The sequence below is a fragment of the Convolutriloba macropyga genome, unplaced genomic scaffold (assembly GCF_964194025.1).
Source record: "Convolutriloba macropyga unplaced genomic scaffold, txConMacr16.3 SCAFFOLD_321, whole genome shotgun sequence".
NCBI classification, from domain to species: domain Eukaryota; kingdom Metazoa; phylum Xenacoelomorpha; order Acoela; family Convolutidae; genus Convolutriloba; species Convolutriloba macropyga.
The window spans coordinates 74,456-87,783 of record NW_027450301.1 but is presented as its reverse complement, the minus strand read 5'-3'; the positions used below and the strand labels follow the sequence as shown (position 1 = coordinate 87,783).

The 13,328-nt window shown below is 36.0% G+C and overlaps 1 protein-coding gene across 1 annotated transcript in view; it reads left to right on the top strand.

The window, feature by feature from the left end:
* Window positions 1-1,024: 1,024 nt before the first annotated feature.
* Window positions 1,025-13,328, top strand: part of LOC142355777 (uncharacterized) — a 38,199-nt gene continuing 25,895 nt past the window's right edge. Inside the window, exon 1 of the mRNA XM_075407835.1 lies at window positions 1,025-1,103. The gene's annotated coding sequence lies outside the window, so the exon portion shown is untranslated. The remainder of the gene's footprint in view (window positions 1,104-13,328) is intronic.

The following is a 13,328-nucleotide window of genomic DNA, read 5'->3' as shown; positions in this document are numbered from 1 at the left end:
ATTTGAAGCCTCAAATTAACCATTTTATCGGAAAGCCTTGATCTTGAAGGGAGCTCTATATCTAACGGCCATAATCAATGTAGAGATACATTATAACTACCATTCTATTAATAATTAATTTACAGATGTGCTTGACTTTAATATCCGTGGATTTTGCCGTTAAACATATGTTGTGTGGTGCTAGGAAAATTGGCCGACAAGGAAAAAATGGGAAATTTAGCCGACAGTTTTATCATAATTGGTCGTAAAAGTCTCATTGGTCCATAAATCAGTAGTTCGGTTGTGATAGATTCATATCAAGTCCCACGGGCCGCTGAGGCATGGCCATGGCCCGCGAGGCATGGCCAGATGCGGTTAAATGGCCACGGCATGGCCACGGATAAACCTTCGTTACACTTGTTGATGAAAAAACTGCGGTATATTTGTCCGCTTACGAAATAGTGTTTTAAATTGGCCAATCACAGCTCCAGAATAAGTTTTATTGCTCATTTCACTTAAATTGTCGGTTAAATTTCTCATTTTTTGGTTGTCGGCTAAACGCCCTGTCGGCCAATATGGCGGCCACCATGTGTGTTTGTTATTGGACAGTTGAGTTATTGGGTACTTTTTTCGTGCACATCTGGAAATTGAGTTCTCTTGACTAGTGCTTTTTGACGTTCGTTTTTAATGCTTTCCCTCTGTAGCCTTCGGCTTCGTTGCAACCCCTTATTAACTCGATGCGTCAAAAGGCAGTTGTTCTAAACTTATTAACCCGGAAATATGTGGGCTATTTAACCTCATGTTTGTACGTATGATTATAACGAGAGCATTGGTGCAGAATGCCTGTATTTCAATTTCGAGCTGAAATTTCATGGTAAAATGAAGTAATCAGCAAGTAGTGAGTTAATTGATTTAATCAGCAAGTGAGTTAATCAGCAAGTAGTCAGCAAGTGGTAAGCAACTAAAAATTTTTAGTTGCTTGAATCAATTAATTCATTTTGACCCTATTTTCAGAGCCCACAATACATTCTAGATAGTACTGAATTTCGTTCATCTTCGGTCTGGACACACTTGCTTCCGTCTGGGACCTCAACCTGGGAAGCCAAGTTCCAATTCGCATTCTGGTGAGCAAATTTAAAATCTTGGGTTGAAACAAAGAGATCGTTACTGTGGTTCCAGTACAAAGAACTGACGTCCCATAAAAACCAGCGCTATGATGCGCTGAAAACTGTCTGTCTGACTGGATTCAAAAGAGCCGAAAGCAGAAAATTGCCTTTAATTATTCTAAATTGTTAGTTAATTTCCATGAAGAGTACATGCTTTTAAATTGGCAAGTAAATTCAATTATCCATAAACGGAACAAATCAACGTTCAATAAGTCAACGTGTTCGTAAATTAACATTGAGCAACGTCTTAGTATCATAAAGTAACATAAAATCATTGGTACGATCATGACAATAAAAGAGATTTAGACGGTAAAGTTTTTGACGCTCTTTTACCAGGTTTTTGTCTGATTTCATTGACATCAAAATCGGTTCATAATCAATCGACAATCTTCTACAAATACTAAAACTATTAAGCCGACAGCCACTTCCTACCTAATCGGTACCTATTGTGGCTACGTTTACTTTACATTAGGTTAAACGATTTTTTACTGACATTTCTACGTATATTAGACGCAATTGTATACGCATTTTAAATCCTTGAATCTGATTGGTTTATATTCTTGCTTGCTTTTTTACTTAGTAACATCTTCCGGCGCATATAAAAATGTTCGGAGAATGGGTACCATTTTTGCTAGCGGTCCGAACCTGTCCGAACCGTTACGGAATAGAGTGATTCCAGCAGTAGAGTAGTAACCCCTCTAGTTAGTCTGTACAATTAAAGAAAACCAAATCGCCGGTCAGGCAGTTTACGTGTTGCTCGGCAGGCGTGTGCCACTCCGAACGTCGATTCAGTGCTAGGACGTACTCGTTGATCCCATGTAACGAAAAAGCGTTAGCGTAAGACTCTGCGCGGTCGTACCGCCAAAGGTGACCGAACTCATCAAAGCAAATGACGGAGGGGATACTACTTGCTTTACTTGCAAGGAGAAGGTTACTAGGTGAAAGGCGCCCAGGTACGACGTGTCGGCGCCTACGGGCATCTACGGATGTGAATTAAGTGCGTGTTCTTCTAGACAAAAAGTAGTACTTAAACTGCATCTGTGAGGCGACGTGTTCAATTGATGCTGTAAGTTACACGCTTGAAATTACTTACTGGTTTCTCTCAGATACCACCTTGGTGTGGCGCAGTGGAAGGGTTGAATCTCCTTTTAAGACCTTTTTGGTCGAGTTCAGCAGCATTTTTGTTAGCTTTCCACGTTTCCATATTCTCTCAGATCCTTTTCCGAACTAATGAAATCAGTTTAACATGTTCGTAAATCAACATTAAGCAACGTTTTAGTATCATAAACTAACGTGTAATCATTGGTACGATCATGGCAACAAGAGAGATTTAGACAGCAAATTTTTTTAATACTCTTTTACCGGTTCGTTGTCTGATTTTATTGACATCAGAATCGGTTCATAATCGATCGACAATCTTCTCGAAAACCTGAAACTATTAAGCCGAAAGCCACTTTAATCGGTACCTATTGTGGCTATATTTACTTGAAATTAGGTTAAACAAACTTTTTTTGACATATCTACCTATATTAGACTCGATTTTATACTCATTTTAAATAATTAAATCCGACTGGTTAATATTCTTGATTGCTTTTTTGCACTAAATAACACCTGGGAAACACATATAGCAGTTTGAAAAAATCGAATTGCTTTCGGAATTTTATCTTCATTTATGCATTTGATATTTGCTTAATGAAAAAGTTTATAATGTCACCAAAATTTGTTACGAATTTTTTCAAAGACTATGCATTGTTTTGCAATCCTATCAGAATCATGCAAGATAACTTTTTGGTTTTCCACAAGGGCTGTTAATTAATTTTTGTTTAGCTGTTTTAGATTGACCTTTATCTATTATGCTCCTGTTATTTACTGATCAATTGCCATAGCTTACTAGTTGTAACGAACTGTCTTTGTAACTGACCCTTCATTAATAAGCGCTCATGTTTAACTTGAATAAATATCACACACACCTTGATATAAATCACACACTAAGATCAAAAAGATCAAGGATTCGTAACCTACAGGTGATCAAAATCTCAATTGCTAGCAGAGCTCATTAATTTCGTTTTGAACAATAGTAATGCCCGCACAAAATATGATAAAGATCCTTTTATGGAAAGCTTTAATTGATTTCTCTTGCCTCAGTTCCGTTTCTGTGCTAATTGAAAATTCACCGAAAATTGTTAGTAGTTTTTCCAGCAAAAGATTGACAAATATTATTAATGGTCGTCCGGCTTTGGATCGTAAGTTTTTGGTGAGGACACGTCATATTGGAGCAACAGCTGCACATTGTGGTGGGGTCATTTTGGATCAATACTGGGTTCTCACTGCTGCCAAATGCGTCAAAGGGTCTCGTATCACCATAACACTCGCGACTCAAACGAAGAATATGAGAAATTAATTCCTCTCTGTTTTTGATTCATATGAGGACATAGTACGTATGTTACTTTCCTCAGCTAGAAGTCACTGAGAAGTTCTGGCATTTCTCGAGTACAGCGTAGCCAGACTTTTTAGGTGACTTATGCAGAGTCATATTTAACTATGCTAAAACCACGCAAATATGTTTGAACAGAACATCGTCTGCAATTTAACACAAGCACTATAACAAAATGTATGTTTACTATCACTAAGCTTTGGAAAACGGAACAGATCAGGGAAAACTTTAAAATCCCTTGTCGAACTCGAACTACCAACGACAATTATTGCTCATTTTTTTGCAACAAGAGCGCTGAATAATGCTGAAAAGCGGCGAAGGTAGCAAAAGCTATTAATGATTTAGAATCACATCAAAATCATTACTTTTCCTGCAATTTTTCAGAAATAATTCAGCTGTTTTCAACCGCAATTCTTAAGCGAACTTTCAATTGTCCTCACAATCTTTCAACACAAAGAATATCTCAAAAATTTTTCAACGCTGATTTTGCACTTCAACTACTTTTTAACGTTAAATCAGCTTTTTACCAGCAAGTTATTTATTGCAAATTCAGCACTTTCCCTATGAACACTGTTCACAATTTCTCACAATTTTTCAAAGCTAATTACTTCATCACTTGCAACTGCGTTTACGGCGGTAGTGTTTGAGAAAGGGCTCAATTATCTCTGAAAACTCAAGAGAAGCGAAAAATAACACTAAAAAAGTGCAATTCCGAATTAGCACTCACGCGGTTGGGACAATCGCTGAAATAGCATTTTCGGCAAAGCTTCAACAAGATTTTGACAAGTTCCGAATCCTAACTTTGGAATTTCTCAGAACCCTTCTTTCGTTCCTTCTTTTCTCTTTCGGTTCACACATGCATCAAGAGCGCTGAAAAGTGGTCTAAAGCGCTGATAGTAGCAGAAGGTACTAAGTCATTAATATCACCTCAAAATCGTCGCTTTTCCTGCGATCTTTCTGGCAGTCAAACTTTTTCCGCCAGTTTTTATTTGAATATTCAACGGTTCTATCACAATCTTTCAACGCTTAATAATTACATGAAAATTTTAACGTTAGTTCAGCACTTCAACAACTAAAACGTTAAATCAGCATTTTTACCAGAAAGTTATAAATTGCAATTTCAGTATTTTCCCTTTGAACACTTAAATACTTCGCAAAACTTTTCAAAGCTCACTAATATATCACTTGCAACTACGTTTGCAGCACTAGGGTTTGAAAAAGTGCTCAATTATCTCAGAAAACATACGAGAAGTAACAATTGACACTAAAAGATAACGCGAAATAGCAGTGACACAACTTCAAGACAAGCGCTGAAATAGCGTTTTTTGGAAAACTGAATTAGCACAGACTAATTGTTGGGTTCCGAATGCAATTGTGCATCTTGAGCATAGAAACCTAAGGGCAAAAAATGTGTTTGGGGTTCAGCAATAGCGCATCATTTTGTATAAGGACCAATACTGACAATTTCAACAAGCGTTTTGTAGACCTAGTGAGTAAACCATTACACCACCTGGTCTTAAGTTTTCTAATTTTGGGATTTCCTCTAAGTTTTCACTCATTCTGTCTTTCTCCTCGCGGTTTCACTTCTGTAGCGAACTTTGTGGAAAAAATGTAAAGTTTAATGACAAATTGACGCGAGATTATCGTCTCTCTCAATCTCCTAACAAATAACCGACGAAACAAAAGAAGTGGAATTTCGAATTGAAGGCAAGCAATAAATATTGTGGCAAAGAACTAGCTACGTCAGCGTTAAAAATATAATTTAGCTTTGCTGAACTGATGCTAAAATTTTTGTGAAAAATGTCAACGAGAGTTGAAAAAAAATAAAAATTGATCAAAATATATTTATTTTTTTTTTTTGCTGTAGTACCGCCTAATCTATTTTTGTTTCGTTTGTTTTTGTGTAATTGTTTGTCAATTGGTTTTGTGTTGCTTTAAAGTCTAGTTTCTTGAAATCAAGAAAAAATTCCCACAAAGTAATCAGCAATATTTGTTGACGGAATTATTTGCAATTACTTTTTTTAAAGAAAGATTTGATTCAGATTCGAGTTTAATTGACAAAAAGATCTGAATTTTAAAGATAATTTTTTGATGGCTATTATTTAAATGCAAGAAAAGCTTTGCTTTCAGTTCACGGAAGTGGATTGAATTTGTATTCAATGTTTAAATAAATTTTTGGAGTTTGTGCCAAGAGCTGGTTCGACTTTTTCTCTGTCATTATTGAGCTAAAATTGAGTTAAAAATATTCAAAATTAATGTCCAGTTAATTTCAAAAGTAATTAATATAAATTTTGAGAAAAGTTATCCAATACCCTCAATATCACTGCACTTCTCTTTTTAGTTATTGATCTTCAATTTCAAAAAACTGATGCACTTGAGGGGATTGGCAAAACTTAAACAATACACAAAGGAATTGGTTTTTGCATCGTATATATGACGTATAATGAAATTCAAATTTGTCTATTATTTTCCCCTCATTCATCGTGCATAAAAATTTTAACATAGGACAGCATATCACAAATTTATATTTTCTTTGAATGACCCGTAAGCGAGAAATAACTATGCTTAATGGCATCTATGATGTTTAAATACAAAAGAACCGAAAAATCTGACCTCTTCCCTACAAAAGTTTACACAAAACATCTTTGAGAAAAGAATTTTGGTCAGCATAATTTTCAATTTACTTTCTAAACAGTTTTATAATGAACTCCATTTATATAATCCTGGCATTTTTATCAAGCTAATGTTTGATTTCAGACAATATTTCATCGAAAGAACAATTGGTTCAGAAAAAAAAATATTTCTGCACAAAAAAAATTAGATGTTTTTGCTAATGTAACATAATAAGAACTTTTTACAGAACGAACGAGAAATAGGGGAACAGTTTATATACATTTGCTTTCGTGGCATAGATTTGTAAAGAAGCAAACATGAGTTAAGATAAATATTTTTATCGTTTTTACGGCAGTTGTTTTTGTGTCTACTTCAATTTTAAACTTTTTTTATAATTTTTTTCTTGAAAGGTTCTTGGAAGATTAAGTTTATTGAGGAGCGCTCGTAATGCTAGGTTAACAGTAGTTTTAAAATTGCCAATAGTTGCAACCTGTAGTACAATGAAAGAAAACAACGAACTTTGCATAAAGTGCTCAAAAATAGACAGGACTGATTTATCTTACGCTGCAGAAAAACAAACAAAAATTGCTCAAAGAAGACCTCAAACACAGCTGTAAGTGTTCTATCTTATGTCTCATGCAATACTCTTGCAGAAATTTTGTCGGTCAAAAATTGGATGTCAAAAAACAAAAAGAAAAAACAAAAACTTGTTTTTTCCACACATTTAATACACAATTTCCGCAATTTTCAGGTATATATCCCAAATTTGCAACCTCTGTCGTGCACTGTTTCCACGCATTCCTAACATAAATTTTTTACGAACTCCATATTTAACTTATGGAATTTACAAACTTGCATCGCTCCGCTTATATAGTTTCCTTACTTTTGCGACAACAATACAGGTTTTTGACCGAGTTTGGGTTTCGTAGTTGTCTCTTGATGTAGATAATATGTCAACAGCTGGTGAAGTTCTGTATATTTATACACAAATTGCTTAATTCTTTAGTTTTCTATGGTTTGAAAAGTTGAGCTTACGTAAGAATTGCGCTGAAACGGTGACCATATTTTATAAGATTTGTGCGGAATATATGTAAAAAATAAGCAGAAACCTATATTATCGAAATATGGAAGACATGTAAGGAACGTGTTGGAAATGTTTTTAACACTTACACAGAAACTATTTAAGAAAATACCTTTTGCGCTGCCCTGGTCGAGGCGTCATCGCCCTTCAACGCAAAATTATGAAAGTTGAGCGGTGAATGCGGAGAAGTTTGTAAGATAAGCGATGAATGCGGTGACTTTATATAATGAGGCAGTGAATGCGGCGAAAAAATTGCCTGGTAGCGGCGAAGTTACATAATTTAGCCGTTGAATTTAGTGGTGAAATTACAAAAATTCACCGCTTAAAACGCTTAAAATTTTGTTAGATAAGCAGTGAAGATAAGGAGAAACATGCAATTTTAAGCCGAAAACTTTTTGAATTTGTGAAGAACAGCGCATTAAAGGCGATGAAATCATGTAAGAAAAGCAGTGAATTTTTGTTAGATCAAAGCTGGGAAGTGGTGATTTTTTGTCCTATCAACGCATAAAATTGTAAAAATATGTAATATAAACGGTGAAAAATTTGTTTACCGCAAATTTCGCATACAATTTTGCGGTAAAATGCGGTGAATGCGCTGAAATTTTGTAAATTCGCAAGAAGATTAGGCGGTGAAATTACAAAAATTTACAACATTTCACCGGCAAATTATATAATTTTAACGCTAGGGTAAGCGGTGATCTAACAAAAACTCAAAAAATTTCAACGCAAAATTATGTATAAAATTTTCAGTGAATGAAACAAATTTTCACCGTTTATCTTGAATATTTTCTGATTATCCATCCAACCGGGTGATTCTCGAGTGTTGAAACTATGTAAAGATTGTGTTGAGACGGTGCTCAGATTTTGAAGCTTTTTATGAAATTTGTATAATTTATGAAAAAAATTGTAAGTACACGGAACTGAATGCACAGAACACAATCAGCGCTTCTCATAAAAATGTATTATTATGCGCCAACCAAATATTTTACTTGAATTCTTCCAAAAATCTGTTATCCATATTTAGACAAAAATTTGATTTAATTGGTCTCTGAGTCGCGAGTCCAAAAGGGCTTCCTGTTAGTAATGAATTTTTTTTATAAAACTGATTTACAAAAAAAAATTGTTCCAATGACCCCTCTATTATCTACCCCATCATCGTACTATCAAAAAGTATCGGTGTATTGCCCAATGAGAGTCGTTCTATTTATTGACAGTGAAAACTTTTGAGCACTCTGGCGAGATACAAATTCAAGCCATTCTGATTTTCTTATTGTTCACGTTACGGTCTGCCAACAATACGAGGCCAATGACCAAAAATTGAGAAATATATAACCCACATCCCATATTACACCCATAGCAATGTTCACAAGAGCAACTAAGTCATGAAATTTGGTCTCGAGTAATTGCTAAAAAGTTACATGTTCGAAATGATTTCGTTACCACAAAACGCGAAATTTTTTGGAGTTCCCCATTGCAGAACATTGGCCATTTGTTTTTTTTTACTAATTCATCTGCATTTGTCAGTGGAAGAATATTTTGCCTAGAACGTTTAATGAAAATTTTTCAGGTCTATCATGATGAAAGCATAATTTTTTTCTTGATAAACGTTAAAATTAAATGTCTGTCTTTCAAGATCTTACTTACACGATAAAAAATTCTGCCTCAGAAAAAGGTTTTTTTTATCCTTTTGAGGATTGAGGAGGTTGAAGTTAACAGCAAATTTGTTACTTCAAATTGAAGTTGTTGCTAATATATGCTATCATTTAAAACAGCTAAAAGACTAAAAGAATTTGGTCGAAATGAAGCTTTCAATTGCAAAATGGTCTTAATAAGTCAAACGTTTCAGATCTTAGGACTCCAATAGGTTGCTCAAGTTGGTTTGCACTGGCAATGCAATTCAGTAAATTCACCATGCTACTGTTAAGAAGTATACTTTTCAAACATAGTTTATAGAACATTTTCTCTAGATTTTTTTTCTGGATTAAGAAGAAAATTAGCAGTTCTCCAATTAGCCATACCATTATTCACGAGAACAATTAAGTCTTTGAATTGGGTCTCAAATAAATGCAAACAAGTTCCAGCGATAAACACTTACAAAAGTAACCTTTTTTTAAAAACAATATAGAAGCAATCTATTTCCACATTTAGCGTAAAAATATTGTGTCGTAAAAGTGGTTACCAAAAACAAAAAATGTTGACGAAATGTCATTGTTCCAAAAAAGCAAAATCTGTTCAAATCTGACCTTTCAAAATAGGCTGTCATCAACACATCATGAACCTTTCATTAGAGAACCTGCACTATTATGGATATTCGCCCGAAACAGGCCTTCAATGGTTAGGAAAAGAATTGACAAATCAAAAGAAATTAAAGACAAGCAGTCAAAATTCAACACACAATACAAGAAAAAAACTATGAACTGATTTATTCATTTTACACGCTTGTAATATCCATTAATAAATCAAATAAGCAAAATGATTTTCTAAGTAAACTTAAGGCGGTCAATGCGACATTCTGACGCCCAACGAAAAAGACAAGGGATCTAAAATTTTCTTCGCAAAGATTTTTTTTCTTGTAGAAAAGGGTAGAGGAGGAAAAATTAGAATAAACCCACCCCATCGAACAATTGGGAGTACACCCATTCCATCACGAGACGAGCTTCATATATTTCACTGGGACTTAAATTTTTCATCTTTGCGATTTACTTTTCCCTGGTTTTTCGCCAGTTTCATTACTCAATCCTTTCTCGTGACCTGAGAATTTTTCACTGTATGACTAAAATTTATTGACAAATTTTCGCTGATTCAATGATATTTCCTTCTTGCGTTTTCGTGTCACTCTAACCATGCGCTTTCATCCCCTCTCCCGAGTTTACAAAACGAGCCTAGCGTCACGTTTTTTAATCAGCATTTTCTTTGCTTGTTGTCCGGAAAAACAATGACCTTATTCTGACCTATATGTTTTTTCCATTTGATATATAGACTGAGTCGGTTTCTCTGATCTTATCATGTAGGTTATTGATTAGAGGTATCAGGAAGATTGCAGGTAGGTTCCAGGTGGGTGTATGGTAGGTTTTTAGGTATTCAGCTAGGTTTTCAGGTAGGTTTCCCTGACGGTAACAGGTAGTTTTCAGTGGCCTCCGGTATGTGATTGAATAGGTATCAAGTAGGTTGCGGGTAGGTCCAGGTAGGTATTTGGTTGGTTTTAGGTCTCAGCTAGGTTTTTTCAGGTAGCTTGTCAATTTGGTCTCTGGTTAGGCTTCAGGTAGGCAACTAGTAGGTCTTAGGCAATCAGCTAGGTTTACCAGGTAGGTATTGCAGTTTCTAACAGACTAGCCAACATAGTTGCATAAGGCTTCGAGGAATGAAGCTGTCTTTGTTAGACTGGCGAAATTCAATAGTTTTTAATAGAACTGGAAAGTCCACAGTAAGTAACAAACAAACAACGATCTCCTCAAATACGCAGACACAGTACTACTTAAATTTGGTGTACGAAAGCGAAGTCGAGTCATGAATTAAATTTATTACATCCGACATTGGCTGCGGCGAGGACTCGGAAACAGCCAAGGAAAATCTCGTGGAAATCAAGGAAATTCAAGAGAGTTACGACATTAAAATTCAAGATTTTTTACGGAAAGCACCATTGACATTTGCAGAAAATGTATGCACTCATTTGAGCAAACTCAAATTCAAGATACTGAAGACTACTTCCGCGTATCGACAATACTAAATAAAAATGCCTAAAAAAAACCGCAAAGCAGCCAAACAAATGACATCCCAATGGTAACTTTACTTTTGACAACAGCAGAAATCAAACTAATACTGAACAATTTTAATAGATCAACATTTTCGTAGCACCCACTTAACACGGCTCTTACTGTGAATCACTCCCTAAAAATGCTGCACCCAGTAGCTTAACGAAAGATTCCAACCAATTTTGCCGCCAGCAAATTCGTCTGAACAATTCACCGTCACATCTGCTGACGTATCAAGTGCCAGCACCATTAGCAACACCTTGTCTGGAGTTGCCTTGTTGGTTTCAACAGTACTTCAGTGACATTTCATGGCGCACTTTTTTCACTCCATGCTACTCATCAGGTGGCCCAAACTTCTTCTTTGAATCCGCCACTCAAAAATTCGCAATCGTCCTTTACACAGCCAACAGTTGGTATGGTGCCACAGGCTCCGACTTCAATGTCTACTTGTTTTCAAAAATCGCTTCCCAAGCAACAGGCAACAAAATTTGTTAGAGATCCATTAAATTGGTTAAAGTGGTTCAGTGTACATCAAGCGAAGCAACAATTGACCGTTCTCCATTGTCCTTACTAGAAAAATTGATTCATTTGCAATGGCTTCTGATTGGAGAAGCAAAAGCCTTGGTTGACGGCAACGGCTGCAATGGCAGTTGATACGCACCTGTTTTAGCACGTCTGGAAGAACAATTCGATATTGGAAACAGACAGTTATACGCAGTTCTCTGCTTTCTTTTTGTCCCTTTAGACACATTCCAGCAATTTGGATTCAACCATGACATACATTTCACGACAAATGTCAATCAAATCTTTTATAAGCTCTCAACAACAGTCCGCTTGGATTGGAATAAGCACGTCTTGGAAGGAAGTTTACCTCAGCCATCTCTCAAATAGCTTTTGGAGTAGTTTTAAGTTACGCAAAGGCTTGCAGAGATCTACCCACTTCTTCTGCATCAACTCAACCTCAAAGCTCTCTTTCAAATACTTCTAGCAACCTTTGGAAGCAATTGAATAAGCAAAGCCAATTCAATCGTCCGTCCATCAGATCACATCAGGATCAACGCAAAAAACTTGTCAAATAGCTTTCAACCAACTCTGCGAAAAGTGTCATTTGTCCAAACAACGGTAGCTGTCAGTATTTATTTCAATGTTTTCATTTCCAAGACCTGTCTCCACTCGATAGACAAGAATACTTGAGAAAATTGAAGCTGTGTTTCAACTGTTTTGGTAGCCACCATGTACAACAATGCACTTCAACAAAAGTTCTTCGCTCTGCAGAATGCGGCAAAAAGCATCGCACAATGCTCCATGAAAGCTTCACTGCAGTAAACCAAGCAATAACACCTTTTTCAACAGTTAAATCGGTTCAATTGCATGACACTGGTCAAAATGCTTTCCCACCAGTTCAACTGTCTAACGGAGAGAAAACGTTCGAGACATATGCTTATCTCGACAACGAAAGTTGTGAAAGCCTCCTCCTTCAATCCGCAGCTGTGAATCTGGGTATTGATATGAAAACTTTTGGCAAGTTTCCTATTGGTGGCTACCTCACAGCAGAAGAAGTAGACTGTTTTCCAGTGTCTTTGATAATTAAACTTTATCAGTCTAATAAATCACCATTCCTTATAAAGGAAGTCTTAGCAGTTCTCGATTTGAATTTGAAATCTGTTAACAGTAGTGGGCTGAACAACCTTGGCGAAAAAATTGAACATCTCAATCACATTTCGTTCCTTAATGTTGATGGTAATAAAGTTACAATAATCATCGGCATCGACAATCTGGAACTGATGCATTGCAGTAAGGTAATTAAAGGACCGAAAAACACGCCCTGGGTTGTAGAAACTCCTGTAGGATAGTCATGTAAAGGTAAAACTAGCGTCACAGCAGAGAAACAGAATCCAATGTTCAAAACAAAAATCAGCTCTGAACCCCATCTAGCCAAATGACTCTTTAAGAAAGTAAAATAGTGAATCAAAAATGAGAACTACGGATTAGCTTCATCAAAAAGGGCTCTGTCTAAAAATGATGAAAAGGCTCTACAAATCCTTGAGTGGACAACAAGATTTTTGGATGGTCTCTACAAAATCAGCCATCTATGAAAGGAAAACGCCAAGTTACCTAACAACCGATGGCTAGCAGAAAAACAGTTCAATCAATTAAACAAAAAAGCTCTGATTAAAACCAGACTTACAAAGTAAGTTCGAAGAGACGCTCCATGCTACTCATCAGGTGGCCCAAACTTCTTCTTTGAATCCGCCACTCAAAAATTCGCAATCGTCCTTTACACAGCCAACAGTTGGTATGGT